The sequence below is a fragment of the Puntigrus tetrazona genome, chromosome 6 (assembly GCF_018831695.1).
Source record: "Puntigrus tetrazona isolate hp1 chromosome 6, ASM1883169v1, whole genome shotgun sequence".
NCBI lineage: Eukaryota > Metazoa > Chordata > Actinopteri > Cypriniformes > Cyprinidae > Puntigrus > Puntigrus tetrazona.
Window position 1 is genome coordinate 15422156 of NC_056704.1, and position 12226 is coordinate 15434381.

Sequence of the window (12226 nt, forward strand, 5' to 3'; positions counted from 1 at the left end):
TCACTACTGGCACTGAGATGGAAGAATGTAAGTTATTGTAAACCTTTTTGTTTTTGATACATTTTTGATTTTTTAAAGAGTCAGAAATTTTATCTGATTAAATAGTAAAAACTACACATGTAATACACATTGGTAACACTTTATTAATCAGTTTTTGTGTTAATATGCTTTAAAATGTAATTAATTCCTTCTGATGTCACAGCTGTTCCAATAATCAGTCTTCAATTAATATGATTGGTCATGGTAAAAACTTTACTTCGCCTTTGTGTATAATGCATTAGAAAAGGGCATTAAAACATGATACATTTTATTTATTCATAACATTTGTTGCAATACATTACGATCTTGTTGTAAATAGTACCAACCAAATGCAAATGCATTAAAACTACTTTTTATAATACATAATACATAAGGCTTTGAGTAAACTATTGACTTTTATAAATTAAGATTTACATTTATTATAATAAAAATACATTTCAGTAGTTGTGGTTTTATTAATTTTATTACTAAATCTAACTAGAACCATGAGCGTTGAATGCAAATGCAGTTCATGTCAGGCACTTTGTCTCCTGTCTAGATTTGGGTCCCTAAATAGGGATCTCTCAACGCCTATGGTGGACTTTGTCTTAGAGGACGATCACACCCAGTGAGATGTGGATTATTGGTTTGTGAACTCGGCTGCACTTTGGGCTCTTTTTTGACTCCTGCAGCACCGTGGCAGGTACGTTTGCCATCGAGGCACACCCCCTCTGACTGATTTTAAGATAAGCAGCCATTTACACAATTCAAGGTCAAACGGAACACTTTTGCAGCACACCTCGCCCGATTCTAAATCAGTTGGTAGCTGGCTGCCGGCATTGCACCAGCGTACGTGAAGACTAATGATCCAGACGCCCCAGAGCCTGCCTGCCTGCACTCTATTGGAGACTAAAATAACACTTGAGAAAGTAGGTCAGCAAATACTTTTAGAGAGGAAAATTGTGGGCTTAAGATGTGTAGAAGAAGAGAAAGTGGGATGAAGGATACAGAAGGGGGCTTTGAGAATATAGCAACTGGATACATGACCATGTCTTTTTTTTTTTAAACTATCACATATTTGTCTTTCTGTCTGTTTAATTCTCTCCCCATCCCAGATCGTGCCAAAACCTTATGACAGAATATTATCAGCATAGCTTGAGTCTCTCTAAAACATTAGAAATGTTTCGCAAAATATGTGACACCCAGTAAAACCCTAGGCTTTCTGGGCTCTTTTCTTGCCGTATAATGAAATAACAGATTTTTTTAGGTGAAGTGCAACATCAACATAAAACAGATAGTTCCTTTGGTTTAGTTTCCAGTGAACATTCTTGTGGACATAAGCGCCCGTTATATTCCTGTTTGAATTAAAGTAAATCTCAGGTACAGCTATTTAACTGAAATCAAGTTTATTATTTGCCCTAAATTGCAGATTCATCTCATCCATATGCTAAGTTCATTTGTTTTTCTGGATATAATTCATTCCAGAGCCAATTTTTGCCACATTTTACTAAATCAAGAAGTGTTATCTCCATTGTTTAAATAAGGATATCTATTGTCACGTTAGTTGATGTAATTTAATATTCTTTTATGTCTTAAATACAGAATATCTAATACAAACAGACGACTGTACATTATGGAAGCAGCACAAGGTGGCAGTGTTGCACTGAATTGATGCAGCATAGAATTGCATTCATGTATAGTATATAGAATACTATGCGCCTTTTTCTCTTTTTTACATTTGACAGTATTGAAAATGCAATTATAATTATTGAACAGTTGTTTGTAATATTTTATGAACCTTTACTGGATTAATACATTTTAACAGCTGTCCATTTATTATCAGGAATATGTTTGTTTTGTTTTATGGTGATTTATTTAATTTTTTCATTTCATTTTAATTGTTAAGTTTTTAATTTGCAGAAAGTGCAATCATACGAAAGTTGATTATATTTCTTTATTATTTTGATTGATAATGGCAAATTCATGAACTGGAAATGTGTATATGTAATACACAAATGCAAATATATAGTGATCTGTCATTCACCTATTCACGTGCATATAGAAAATTTGGATATAAGCACATTATATACCATTATGCACACTACTAGAAATAGTAGGGTGCTATTCTTGGCGTGAGGTTAAATGTTATAAATATTACATGGATGGTCGCAAACTTCATACATTTCCTTTTTGTCATTCCTATATGTCATGTTATTTATTTATTGAAATCATGTACCATAAACTGACACTTTATTAAAACCGTCATTTGAGAGGTTTATGTTCTTGAGTTTTAATAAATATTCTTATTATTATTATGAATAGATTCTAAATTGTTAGAATTACAGTTTCTGATGAATGTATAAAGAAACATAGTCTTCTGAGTTCTACTCTGGTTTGTTTCTCACAACAGGTAGTTATTTCCCGTTCACATCGTTTGGAATGTGATATAAATAAGGCCCCTGTGGGAATCACTCACCTAACATGCCACAGAAGTGTATTTCATAACCAGATCTTTAATAGACCCATCATCAATCTGCAAAACAGACCAGAAGCAAACTATCTTTTCCCCCGTTTATTTACACATCTGATGCAGTGACAAACTGATGTGAAGAGAGCGGAATTTTAGTAGTACCCATATGGATGCTTTTTCTAAACAACTTGGTGCATTCAACATTAATTTTTGGAGAGACTATTTTTTTACACACACACAATGTAGATTTATTCATGATACCTTCTCTGTGTTTTATATACCTGATTGTGTGCTGTTTGTATTATGGCCAGGTTCTTGTTGTGTTGTATTACTAGTGTTTGTCTCTGCAGGAAACAATTGGGCTTCAAACAGAACACTGCACACACTGTGTGTTCTTTCATGTTTCAAGATTGCTGTCTATCTACTTTGGTTGTGACCTCTCCTCTAAGTCACTTTCATCTCTTCATTTAGCACCTAAAGAAGCGCACAGTGTGTCTCAAAGAGATTAATAAACAGAGCCTCTTACTGGACAGTTATTAAAGAAGCTACTTTGGTCGTTTGTCAGGCTACACATATATGCCTGTGATATCATTGTGTTTCTGAAGTGCTATTTTTTGTATTACATAGTGCAGTATGTTGAATTAATATTATTTTTGATTGGTATTGCCACTGTTTCACAGATGGTGGGCACACACTTTGGAATGCCATGACTTTTTGAAAAGCTGGAGGCACTAATTCCACAAGAAAGTAAACTACTGTAAGCGTAAAAATAAGGCAGTCAATCAAATGTATCCACTACAAGAGCCAGAGAGAGGTCCCTGACCTTCTAATATCTGACAAAATAAATCATACTATATTGTCAGAACTTATAATTTGTCAAATAGTTATATTTCTAATTTTGCTTTAATTACAAAAACATAACATTCACTTCAAGTGGCATCTTGTTTGTAATAAATTGGGTTTTATAATGGCTCACAGCTTCTGTTATCAATTGTGAGAATTCTCTCTGTATAAAGAATGAGGTAATAGGTGGTGATTTCAAGATAAACCTTAGTTTGTTTACAGTTTTGTGTCTGCTTCATTTTGACTTTCCTCCTTGTCTCTCTTTTCTAACATTTGAGTTATTTATGTGTGTGAAAGTAGGTGTGTGTTTCTAAATATCCTTTGACAAATGTTTTTGTACTCAGCTGAGTTCAGAGGATGTTGACAGAAACGGTGGTTGATGGTAGACGGTTCATGATTTGCAGCATTTAAATAATATGCTAAATTCTAACACTCCAGGTAACAAATTTTACAATTATAATTATAACTTTGTCTCTAAGCAGCTCGCTACTGTTCCAAATGTTTAGAGGTCAGTATTTATTTTTCCTTCATCAAGTTGCATTACATTGTTGCAAATATTCTATTTCAAATAAGTGTTTTTTGAACTTTCTATTGATTATCAGAAAAAAAAATGATTTACGGTTACAAAAACATTTTTAAGCTTTATATTAAATAATAATTGAAAATTGAATTCTTAATGTCATTCTGGTTTCAACATTGATGGTAATATTGCAATCAACAAATTCAGCTCAAAACTCAAATAGAAAATAGTTCTTAAAATGTTAGATAATTAACAAATGAATTTTGGATCTACTAAATGCAGCTTTGGTGAATTTTAAAAATAGTAAAATATATTATTATATTATGTCTTGCAAATATGAGCATGCAGATTTTTAGTATCTTTGTAGATAAAATATTGCACACACAGCTATAACATCCATTCAGTTAGTGTTCTAATTTCATAAATACTATGCTTACATCCTCAACTATAGCACTGCACTGTTAGAGACCAGCCAAGATCTGTTTTCCTTGGCACTGTGCACTAATGCGTGGCTAAGATAAAACAACCTTGTCACAGGAAAATGACAGTTTGTGCTGATTTTTACCTTACTCGAGGATTAGACACTTAAGGCTTTGTTGTAATATGTGTAAACACACAAGTAAACATCTGTGCACCTGCACGCTGGAAGAATAGATCAGGTCACTGGGGTGTAGGGGTTAGTGGGTGGAGTGGGGGAGAGGTATTACAGAGAGCATCTGTAAGAAGGGTGGTGTGTGTTGTGTTAATGCGAACTATGTTGAGGGATTGAGGATGTGACACATTTTTCAGGATTGAGGATGCCAAATGTAATTTTAAACTGAATGCATGTAAAAATGGGGTCAAGGAATGTGCTGGGTGGGTGCTTGCAGGTATCCCCATCTGTGAGCGACTATGGCGCTGCGATGTGTTGGAGCAGGTGGAAGACCTTTACAGACAGAGGCATGAGACAGACAGTGAGGAGTGAAAAGACGCTCACATGGACCAGAGCACTGACTTGGAGTGAACAGGATTGAGGAATGAAACAGCATCTTATCACACATGCGCAGAATAAAAAGGAGGTGTGTCATGTTGGAGAAAGAGCTGCAGATAATACACACATACGTGTTTGTAGTTTTAGCATGCATCAGTTTAAGCATTTATATTCTCATATAAATAAATTTTTGTAATATTATTGCAGTTTGGATTCTTTTTTGAGTGTGTGTGTGTGTGTGTGTGTGTGTGTGTGTGTAGTGCTGTGAAACAATTGGTGGCAATTAGCATACAAAATAAGTTTTTGTTTATAATACATCTATCTTTGCATTCATGTATGTTGAATTAAATGCAAAGAAGTTTTTTGTCTGTGTGTGTTTACTCTATTACACAATAAATATGTACAAGAACCTATAAACATATGTTAGTAAAACAACTCAATAACTAATTTTTATTTTAATCATATGTCATAGATTAATTGAGCAGTGACACTATACATAACATTTTGAACTTGATTGTGAATTAAGCTAAATCATTGTATTTCAGTCAGTTCTGAGAAATCAACCTTTGCGCAGATAATTACATTTCAAACATATTTAAAAATGTAATATAGTTTGAAAACTATTACAGAGCATTGCTGTTGTTTTTGCAGTATGTTTGATACAAATAAATATGAGTAATTTCAAGAACTTTAAAAACATAAAAAAATATATATTTGCATTACAAACATTTTTATTTAAATGGTGAAACAGTATATAATTTTTACATTTATAGTTGTATTTTAAACCATTACTGATAAAAACATTTATGCTGCATATTATACAGTATTTATTTTTTATGTTATTTACAAATCAAGTAAAAAGAAAGATTCAGGGTTGTGTTCCTGCAAGAAAATCATCGTATTACTTTTAAATGTATCGAAACTTCAGCTGTATTGTTTGCTTTTGTGAAAATGCTTTAATTTTCTTTAGTCTGCCAACCTTTTTGTCTTTCTGGTAATGTGAATCTCGAGGAGAGACCCACCTCCTCATGTGAAATGAATGCAGCCTCTACTGAAAAACTAAGCCTCTCTCCCTCCTCCTCCATCTGGTCAATTCTTGTTGGAGTGCTGGCTCCTCCCTCCAGAGCCTTCCTGTTTCTGTCAGATGTAATGTCCCACATTGATTGGTTGCCAGGAGATATTTGGAGCAAACAAGCATTGGCTGTAGCTATGAGCTTTAAACGTTTACATGAATATTATTTGAAGAAACTGTATCTGAGTCATCTTCTTTTCCTGTATTAGCACCAACCCCCAGTAATCCAGTTCCTTTCTGTTCTAGCGGTGACTTAACTTTATGCACAAGAAGTACAACTGTGTTGCATTGTAATGCGTGCGTGTGTGTGCATGTCATGTGTCCCGTTAACAGCCAGATTCCCAGTGAGGGCCTTTAATGAGCTGATGAACCATAAAGCCATGTGACATGCAGCGCATTTCGCGGGATTTAGCTGAGGTAGGCGACAGCCTCAGCCAAGCTTCCCACCCTCCCTTCCTCTCTCCTCCCCTCCTCCTGTTACTCTCTGTCTCTCTCCACTCTGCAACTTTTTCCTGCCTCTTTTGAGCATCCTTCGAGGTGATCAGTGCAGACCACAGCGCTGTGTGTTGTGGCATCCATGGCCCTTTCATGCAGAGGACTAAGCATCACGGCGCGCGTACCAAGATCTGGGGACTTTAAAGAAGCGAGGCTGGAAGTGTGCTCTGTTTTTTTTTTCTTACATCTCTCCCATCCCTGGTATCAGGAGCTTCTCTTTCTCCCCCTCACTCCATTTCAGAGCTCTTGGAGATAGAGGAAGTGCAAATCTGCAATCATATTGATGGAAGGTGAGGCTTACAGTCTATTTTTGTCTCTGTACTTCTCGTTAAGTATGCTGGCCCAGTGTTACACTGGCTTTAAGTGCCACTAAGCTGTCACTTCTATTTTTGAATGGCTTGACATTCCGACGACTCGCTGTAGAACTCGACAAAGTGCTACAGATATCTCAGAAATATAGACACACATCCTCACATGCACGCACTTTTCACACACACTCCCTATACATGTATTTTGTACTCTATTGTGGGGATATATCCATTTTTTCTTTGTGCTTTCACCTCACCCCCCTTAGATGGCTTGTCTTTGTAAAGGATTATTTGGATTTGCAGTTGCTGACTTATGGCACTTAGCTTCAGCCACCTCTGAATTCCTCTTTGTATGTAGAGTTCACACATGCATATACATTATACTGTATCTTTATATGTACTCAGTTTTTAATCGTGTGTCTGCTCAAGGCCCGTTCTTTAAAGGAGGTGTTGCTTGTGTAATGCTCAGTGTGGTGTGTGCGATCAAAGAACACTATCAGCTATGGCTTTCAGAGGGAGAAGCAGGATGGTTTGTTTAGCATGTGTGGAGGTTTTTATGCTAAACTTTGTCGACCCCTATGTGAGAACATATCATTTATTTATAACATTGGATCAGATAAGCTCAAGTATACATGTGCTCTGTTCCCAAACACTGTAGTCTGTTCTTTTGCATGACTGGTTAAATTTACGTTTCTGATGTACAAATCAGATATAATGGTTGAAGTCGATGAAATAGTGATTTGGTTTTGAAGAGATTTAAACAAGAATATTTGTAGTTTTACACACTGATATAGAGAGTAAAGTGGTACATATTGTTTGTGACATCCAGATTATGTGTGTCATCCACCCCTTTTATATGAATTACAACATGTGTTGTACCGTTTATTGAAGCATCATGAAAGCATGTACCATTTATTCATTTACCACTTTCTCATTCCACTCATTCTGTATAATATTTGACTATAGGATGTGTGTGTGTAATAAAATGTATATATGTATGTATATGTATATATATAAATGTATATATATATTATGGCTTAATGTATTTTACATTTTGATTTACCACAATCCCCTATAAGAACCAGTAAAATCACTAATATTTTGAAATCTCTTAATAAATTATATAGTAATGCAACCCATAATATTGTGAAGTAGTTTCTAGTGAGGGATGAAGCGTGAGATTGGAGGATATGAAGTTATCAATTGCTCATTATAAAATCTTGATAGAAAACCAAAATGTGACAGATCTAAGGTCTTAAAGGTGTTAGTAGCATGAAGCAAAGTGATAAGCTGCTGTGCACTGGCCTCAAATAGATGTGACATAGAGAGGTGTGATCTCTCTTAGTGTGGATAGTACAGGCTTAGCCAATAAACAGATTACCTGAAAGGTGTAAAATGGGAAGAGTAATCCACAGCAGCACATATTTCAAAATGATGCTTTCAGCCTGCTTCAACTCTAAGATATTTTTTGCCTCTAATGTCTTGTTCTGTACCAGTGAAGTTGCCATGTCCACCTTGTTCCAGTTGTGAAAAAATATATAGCTTAAAAGTAAGATAATATAAATGTATGGCTGCTGGGATACTCTTTTCTGAGTAAAGAAGAGAGAAAAAGCTTTCTCAGACTCTTTTTGAGTCCAGAATTAGATTCTTCAGAGTTTTGTTTATGATTGCAATGCTTTAAAATTGAGTTGTTTCTCTTTGTTTATTTAGTTAATTCATTGGCAGATTTGTTATATTACTATATTGTATATTTTGAAAGAATTATTGACCCTATACTCTAGTCTATACTCTTCCTCTTATCCATATTTACCATCCTCTCATTTCTCTCCTGAACCTTGCAAGCCTTCTCAAGGATGTGGCATAAATCAGAACAGATCATTTTAGAGACTTGAATCTGACAATACTGTTTTTTTAATTTCATGACTCAAAACTTACGGTATGAAGTTTAAGTTAACATAATAATACTTTTGTTTCATCCATATCATTTGAGATCCCACTTTTATGTTATTTGTTCACTAAGCTCAGTGGCATATGTAATTTGCAGACTAAATGTCCCTTATGCACAATAAGCAACTTACATTTTGGCGCCATAAAATACTGTTTTTCCATTATTGTACGTGGTTTCTTAATAATCACAATCCATTTTGGGAGTGAAACAACAACTAAGCTTGTGTCATTACCCGTTATACGAGCGCTCTACTGACTACAATTATTTAGAGACCCTGGCAAATGTATGGGTGGGGTGCGACTGGGCTTTTAAATACGAAGGAGTTGCCATATAGACTGCTTTAAAAATAAATTATCAGGTGGTAGTGATGGGTATTTCTATAGTACCTGGCCAGGTTGGCTCCACCCAACCGATGTCAGAGATACAGAGGGATTTTCAGAGATTTTTTTTTTGGGACACCTTACATCAGCAGATGGTAAATAAATAGATTGTTAATTTCATTACTAATTTTAAAACACACATTATACTAATTTTAAATTTAGAAATACTGCTATATTTTATTTTAAGTTTTTAAATACAATAATACCCAGTTTTACCCAACTGTTGCAGAATTTTAGATATTCCAGTTGGTGTAGGAAATACAAGCCAATGCAAGTAAAATGTAGAGTACTTCCTGTAGTCTGTTAGAGTCTTAACTGGGAGTTTGTCTGTGTGCCATGTAAGTCAGTCGTAAAGAATAATTCCATTATGTCCTCTTGCTCTACTTTTTAATGAATATATTAAATTGAGTAGAGACTAGCTCAGTCTTATTTGTTACTTTGTGTAGGAAGCAGCAACATAAATGTACATACGCTTTCTGAGAAACTAACTACTCTGTTATTTGAGTTCTGTAATATAAAGCAAACTCATCAGCCAACTTAGTGTATTATAAAAAAGATTTACAACTCTGTGTTAAAATGAAGTTTGGCCAATTTTAAAAGTACAGCATGAATGAGGACTGTGACGTGTCTGTTAAATGATCCATTTTAGCCCAATCAGAAGACTTTGAGTTGTTTTTATGTGCCTACCTCTTTGCGAGGGTGGAGTTAACCATGAGAATAGGCATAGTCTAATTCAGTTGCTGAATTTGCTGACATCTAAGATGCCATTTTACCCTGTATTTTTGGTTTGAAAACTTTAAACTAATATAATAGAGTCTTATATTTCGACATGCCAGCCAAAATAAAAATAATTTCCACTTTGAAGTGCAGAGACAGAGCACTAGCGTGCGTGGAATTCCTACAGACGGCCGAGAGAGGAAGTAGACGCAGACCCAGCATGTGAAGGGCTCTTACTGTGCTGCTGGCGAGACAGGAGGCGGCTCTGGTTGTTTTGGCAGTAACTGGAGTTGAGCTGGAGGCAGTATTTCCCAGCAGGCTAAAGCAAAAAGTGGCTTGGCATCTGCCTAAAGTGGAAGATGATTTTCACTGTCTCTTGATGCCAAAGAGTTATATCGGACAATGCCTTCAGAAAGTAATACACATGAAGCATTGACAGGGCTACATAAAGGAGAAGTTGTTAGAAAATAATTTTGGATTCACTAAAAAAGACGTTTCTTAACTGGTTTTGCTTCAGGAGTTACAAATATCATATTATTATTATTAAATTACCTTGTGCTGAAATGGCCCAACAGTGCACTTAGAATTACTAAAGTTACAGGAAAACTGGAAAACTTTGATAACATTATACCATTTTTTTTTTTTTAACCCAGTGTCTGTGCCTGTCTGCACATCAAAGAAACCACTGGGCTTTCAGTTCACTGTGATAACACCCCCTCTACTACAGAAACACTACAGTGCTTTGAAGAATGAGGGCCTTTGTTCAATAGCAACAATAGATTGGTCAAAAGAACTAAGATGAACTTAGCAAAATGAGGAAAGAAGCTGAACTCATTGCATGAATAAATATATGAGTTTCTAAATTATTTTGTGCATGTACTTTTGGAATACAGCATGCAGTAATACAGTTACAGATTACAGATTCTGATATTGAATAGTTGTTTGATATTGTACACAAAGCTAGCAGAGGTGTTTTGTTTTGAAGCAAAACATCATAAATAACAAAATAATTTAATGGTTTAAGCACTAGACTATAAATGTGGTGTGGATTATTTGCTTTTCTTGTGTTTCCAGAAAGCATCTATTTTGAACTGAATGTTGTCGTTATCTTGTATAGTGTAGCCCATGCAGTATGATTTCTGTATTTTTAATTTTTTCTGTATTTATTTTATTAGTTAAAGCGTGGTGGAAACCAGATTATTATCAGCAACCTGGCCCAGGTGACATTATTCTCAGACATTGATCGTCTTACTTTTAAACATTCCACCCCTGTTTTATTAAAAATGACATAAATTGGTCTCATAACTTTAAGTTCAAAGTCGACACTAACTCTCAAAGTCTCACTCATTTGCTGACTCTTCATTTTCATCCTGTTTACGTTTCATCCTGCCATTGCATAAATAATCAAGTTCAAATTGAAAAGTGTAGGTGCACTGAGCTTGGCCAGAGGCACATTTTTGAGTCTGGAATATACTTTTATAAAAAATACTTCTATTGTAACAACACAGCCAAAGGCTTTCTCTCTCTCTCTCTTTCTCTCAAAATGGTCTATATAACTAGATGTAATCCTAAATACTTGTAAAGGGCAGCAACTGTATGTAAGATTTTACCTTGTCTAGCTTATGAGGCGTATTATTTACTTGATTTTAATGGTTGCCACTATATACCTGTGTTCACAGTGGAGTGTATGGGTGGGTGTTTCTGTCTGTACAGATCTAAAGGGCCCAGATTGAGATCTGTTGTGGCAAATATGACCCTGGATTAACACATCCCTGTCTCCTCATTTCCCCTAAAAAAACAGCATAAGGAAAAATGCTATTGGGAGAAAATAGGCGACATTACATTATTATGTGTGTGTGTGTATAATATATATATATATATATATATATATATATATATATATATATATATATATATACATATATAAAAATTACATAAAATGGAATAGAATTTGTAACAATATACCAAAGTATTACTGTTGCTTTTGATCAAAAATGTGCCCAGCCCTCTTGAAAGGAATTCTTATAAACATAAAATGTTTTCAGTATTAATTTACTCAGGCATATACAAACATTTTCATAATTACTTACACATTTGAGATCAGTTTCATTCATTAAAGTACTGTGATAAATGTGGGATTTGATGAGAGACACTCAGCACAGAGTACTTCACAGATCATTTCCTGTTTACAGTATTAGAGTGGATTATCTTTTGTTTCCTTCCTCTCTTTTACTTTTTGCTTTTTGCAGCGGGGTTTAAAATAAACTTTTACGCCCACCATACAATTTAGCTACTAAATGTTTAAATGGAAATTAAATTGAACAAATAAAATAAATTTTCAAACTATTCCTTTAAAACAGCATTTCACTGTAATTGTACTGTAAATATAGTGCACTCCAAAGCAAGTGTTAAACAGTAAACACGTTAGGAGTTCAGCAAACAAGCACTCAGTTGATATAGCTAGTTGTTTCCTCTACAAAAGTCG

At 34.8% G+C, this 12226-nt stretch overlaps 1 pseudogene; it reads left to right on the top strand.

The window, feature by feature from the left end:
- The first annotated feature begins 611 nt into the window (after positions 1-611).
- LOC122346858 overlaps positions 612-12226 on the top strand; it is a 63288-nt pseudogene continuing 51673 nt past the window's right edge.